At 38.6% G+C, this 5,149-nt stretch overlaps 1 long non-coding RNA gene across 2 annotated transcripts; it reads left to right on the top strand.

The window, feature by feature from the left end:
* The first annotated feature begins 1,963 nt into the window (after nucleotides 1-1,963).
* LOC131257459 (uncharacterized) lies at nucleotides 1,964-3,676 on the top strand. Of its 2 annotated transcripts, none has more exons than XR_009177421.1 (5): nucleotides 1,964-2,067; nucleotides 2,903-2,980; nucleotides 3,056-3,191; nucleotides 3,352-3,435; nucleotides 3,515-3,676. It is a non-coding gene; the product is annotated as an uncharacterized LOC131257459 (long non-coding RNA). The 2 variants fall into 2 exon arrangements; XR_009177420.1 differs by having other exon boundaries at nucleotides 3,352-3,423; nucleotides 3,515-3,672.
* The last annotated feature ends 1,473 nt before the right edge of the window (nucleotides 3,677-5,149 follow it).

The raw sequence follows: 5,149 nt of genomic DNA, 5'->3' as shown, positions 1-5,149 counted from the left end.
CCAACCCCAAAGAGAAGCACCCAACGTCCATGGCTCACCATGAGAAGAGCTAGTGTGGCCCACCTTCCTACCACCCAATACCACCCTCCAAAATTGATCCCAACCGTTGAAATTGTACCTTTGGAGCTCTAACATGCATTGGCGGAAGAAGGAATGAGAGATCAAAGGTGGGTGATTTTATTTATTTAATTTGTGATTTGAGGGCCCACATATGTGGGACTCATCTTGATATATGCATTGTTTAGGGAGGGCCCATAGTGGCGGGGTTCCTCCCCTTCTCTCTCTCTCTCTCTCTCTCTCTTCCCTTTTTGATGGCCCACCTTAACATATGTATCATATCCATCGTCCGTCCATTTCGACCAGATCATGGGCCCACCTTGCTGATAGGTCATCCAAAACGTCTAACCATGGGATGTCCAACAACAGTTGCTGTTGGACTGTACGGATGAATTAACAAATATCAGCTTGTTTCAAAGCTTCTTGGGGGCCACCGTGAGGTGGCCAACCGATGGACGGATAGGATCTTCGATATGGCACTACAAGAAAATATGCCTTTAGCCACAATTTTTTAGCCTCAGTTAAAAAAATGGAGGCTAAATGTGTTTTTTAGCCTCAGTTGTTAAGGAACTGAGGCTAAAAGTTCATTTTTAGCCTCAGTTGCATAGGAACTGAGGCGAAAAATGAACTTTTAACCTCAGTTGCATAGGAACCGAGGCGAAAAGTCTACCTTTTAGCCTCAGTTGCATAGGAACCGAGGTGAAAAGTCTACTTTTTAGCCTCAGTTGCATAGGAACCGAGGCGAAAAGTCTACCTTTTAGCCTCGGTTGCATAGGAACTGAGGCGAAAAGTCTACCTTTTAGTCTCACTTGCATAGGAACCGAGGCGAAAAGTCTACTTTTTAACCTCAATTGCATAGGAACCGACGCGAAAAGTCTACCTTTTAGCCTCAGTTGCATAGGAACCGAGGTGAAAAGTCTACCTTTTAGCCTCAGTTGCATAAGAACCGAGGCGAAAAGTCTACCTTTTAACCTCAGTTCTATAGGAACCAAGGCGAAAAGTCTACCTTTTAGTCTCCCTTGCATAGGAACCGAGGCGAAAAGTCTACCTTTTAGTCTCAGTTGCATAAGAACCGAGGCGAAAAGTCTACCTTTTAGCCTCAGTTCCATAAAAACCGAGGATACAAGTCTACCTTTTAGCCTCAGTTGCATAGGAACCGAGGCCAAAAGTCTACCTTTTAGCCTAAGTTAGTTTACTATTTTACCTCATTTGCATAGAATCGACGCCAAAAGTCTACTTATCGGGATAGGCAGAGGCCCCACGGGCCATCTAGCGGCCACCGTGATCTAAGACTTCTACCCACACCGTTCATCTATTTTTTTTCATATCAATTTAGAACACTGGACAAAAAATAGACAGCTTCTAGTCTTAAATGGACCACACAGTGGGGATTAAATTCCTACCATTGAAAAATTCTCAGCGCCACAGAAGTTATAGAGTTATAGATCAGTATGATATTTATTTTTTCACTTCATCCAGGTATATATGACCATATCAACAGGTTGGATGGAAAATAAATGGCACGGTGGACCCTACGAAGGTTTCAATGCTGGGCGTTCTTAGCACTGCTTCTTCTTATGGTGTGGTCCACTTAAGCCTATCATCTGCCTTATTTTTTATCCAATATTTTAAAATGATATAGAAAAATGGATGGACGGTGTGGATAAAAGCAACACATCACAGTGTCCCCTCAGTGGCCCGTGGGGCCTCCGCTAGTACCGAGCTCAGAACAGGAGGGCCTGGTACTTGATGCGCGCCCTACTTTTTAGCCTCAGTTGCCTAGAACCGAGGCCAAAGGTCTACTCACCGTGAGTGCCTTGGTGAGAGAGAGCGAGAGACTCGCCATCGGTGGGTTTTTACCCGAGCCAAACCAGGAAAACGAAAAGAAGAAAAGAAAAAGGAGAGAGAGACAGAGAGGGAGGGAGAGATCGAAGCAAGAAAAAGAAAGGAAGATGAAAAAGAAACGTAAAAATCGAAGATCTGATCTTCAATCGATCTCGACATCGCCAGGTACGTACGAATCTCCCTTCGATCTTTGTTATTCACCATGCAATCTGGCATTTCTTCCCATTTCTTCGACCATTCGTTGCTGATTGAAGAAGGGAATCGCTAGGGTTCGTGGCTCTTGGAGTGTCGGTTCCTCTCAAAATTATGGTGGGAATCGCTAGGGTTTTTTTTTTTTGGTAGGAATGGTTGGGTTTTGATGCGTTTGGTGGGAAAAAGTTTCGGAAAATTCAGTCTTGTGCCTTTTTTTTCCTGCATTTTGTGTGTTTTTACCGGAATTGCTAAGTTTCTGGAAATCGCTTTTGATTTCGTCGGGGAGAGTTAGGTTTTGGATGCGGTAGATGTGGGAGAAATCCCAAAGGTTTTATTTTTTGCGTATTGTGTATGAGTTATGGTTTGATTTGTTGGAATTTGCTTTAGAGTTTCTGAGATTGGCCCCTTTTGGAGATCTCTCTTCGACTCTGATGTGATTTGTTTGGAAATTAGGGTTTTGGCCTTTTTTTAAGCAATTCCGCATCAGGTGAATTTTCAGAGAAGTGGAAATTCAACAAGCATTTTGTCTAATAAATCAGATGCTTTGATGTTCTTTTCTGAGATTTAGTTTCATTTCATTTTACTGCATTTTCTTTCCATACTAGAAAGGAAAATGTGGTTTTTTGTTTTTTGGTCATGCTATCTAAAACCCTATTTTATTTATTTATTTATTTCTGTTTTCTATGTTTTCAGAAAAATGTCAGCAAGAATTGTTAGATTTCATGATATTTATTTCATAGCTTCAGTATTCATGCAACAGGGATTTTCTTCATCATTGGTCATGGTGTTTCCTGTTTATTCTTCCCAGGTACCTACACAGTAACAAGCTCACTGGGCTAATTCCACCTGAATTGGGGAACATGTCCAAGCTAAGCTATCTGTGAAGGTTCTTACTTTAAAATAAAATTTCCATTTCGGGGATATTTGTGTGTAAATTATTTCTGATAGTTTCCTTCTACAGGAAATTGAACAACAATGAACTGGTTGGTAGCATTCCGGCCGAGCTTGGATAGTTGGAGTTGTTTGAATTGTACATGGCAAAGATTGAATGGTTCCATTCCATCTGAATTCCTGAAGCTGGAGAGTCTAACATATCTGTAAGTCTTAACCAAAAGATATTAGAGATGGGCCAGTCATTTGTGAACATATTCTAATTTACAATGATGTCTTTGTACAGAGGCTTACAGTTATTAAGTGCGCATGCTTTCATTAGTATATTTATATTTTTACCAATCTATATTTTCTTTTAAACTGCAGAAACTTCTCATCGAACAATTTCAAAGGGTGGATCCCTGTTGAGTTAGGGCGCATAATCAATCTTGATACTCTGTCGGTTGCAATGTAAGCTTTCAATGATTATGACGAGAAAGAGGACTTGTACTACCCTTAAAAAAAATCTCTTATCTTGATTATTTTACAGGCCTTTGCTCAACTATTGCAAGCTCCTCATGATGATGCTCAAATTATCATAACAGATTGTTTCCCAGTCCCCATATTGGTTATTTGTGATCAGCATGGTTCCCAGGTTTGTAAATGTCTTTTGGCTTCAACCTGTGAAATAGACCACTCTACTTTTAATTCCTTATTATAATTTCCATGGAGGTGGGTATTAAATACCTTTTGCTCTGATTTTAGCAGCCATTTTTTTCCAATCTTTGGTTGACTAATCATTGTCTTTTTGTACCTCTATTTGGAAACTTGAAAAATCTCTAGTCGATTTGATCAGTTCATCAAGACTCAAGAAAGAAAGTAAAAAAAGAAAAGAAAAAGATGTGACTGTCTGGACAGGTAACTTGGTCAAGTCAATTCAACTCAACAAAACTCAAAAAAAAAAGATGTGACTCTGATAGTGTTGTTTCTCTGCTTTACAGATTTGGGGCATGCTGTTAATTTATGAAATTAGAGGAAGAGGAGTTGTTTGTCTTTCTAATCTATCAGTAGAATTCTTTTGTTTGTTTGTTTATTTGTTTGTTTGTTTATCTTTTTTTTTAATAAATTTTTATGCCTCATGCTGTTCTTAATTTGATAAGAGTTAAAGAAAAATAGGAAGTTGGAAGTTTGAGCTCAAATATAACAATGAACTGCTAATAAACAAATTTTGATCGATGAGATATATTTAGAGTATCCAATGGTAACTTTTTCTTTTCTAATCTGTCAATAGATATTCAGATTATCCAAGGTTGCATTACCTTGGATAATCTTTTGCTACAATTGCATCTCATGAGATATATTCAGAGTATCTAATGGTAACTTTTTCTTTTCTGATGCTAGCGAAATAAACAAATTTTGATCGATGCTGTTGTCCATGCGGTTAATGAGGACTATGTTGAGATGGAAAATGATTTCACGAGGCTTGGTTTCCTTGCTAGTGGAACAGATGTATCTCCAATTATTCGAGCTTTAGAAGCAATTTGGCAAAATTCAGTGGGAAAAGGACTTTCTGACTTTAATTTTCGAAGTGTTACTGGTAAACCTTACATTCTTGTTTCTATTTGTTGTTAGTTACAGTTTTTTTGCCTCAACTTCGTTGTCAATGTAATCACATAATATCTTTACTTGGTTCTTTTTTAGATTATAATATACATTCATGAATTCACATTCCATTTCCGATAAGGAATTAAGTCAAGTTCTAGTCTCACGGTTTTGAGATAGCTGCATGTTCTTCAATCTAATAGGAGATATAATAAATGGTACTTCCTTTGGGAATGTTTCAAAGGAACGATATGATGCATAAAAGGGAAGAATGGCTTGCTCAGCAAGTTGTATCATCTGATGTATGTTTTCCAATTTGTTATTTCAGGGATTGCCCCAATGACATTAAGGAAGCAGTCTACTGTTACAGGTGGCTGGTTGCCATTTGTTATTAAATTAACCATGGTTTAATTTATAATTTTTCATTCTCCATTCAAAATTTCACCAATGTTTCTGATACTTAAGCTGTCAATGGTAAATGTGTTTCTGCACGTCGTTTGTTGCTATACTCTTTAGTTCTCTGCAGTTGCTACTGTTGTGGTTGAATCCCCTTCCAACAAGCGAGACAAAATTATGATCATAT

This window comes from Magnolia sinica, chromosome 10, assembly GCF_029962835.1.
Source record: "Magnolia sinica isolate HGM2019 chromosome 10, MsV1, whole genome shotgun sequence".
NCBI lineage: Eukaryota > Viridiplantae > Streptophyta > Magnoliopsida > Magnoliales > Magnoliaceae > Magnolia > Magnolia sinica.
Note: the sequence above shows the minus strand (reverse complement) of the source record. Positions and strands in the feature narration are given on the sequence as shown.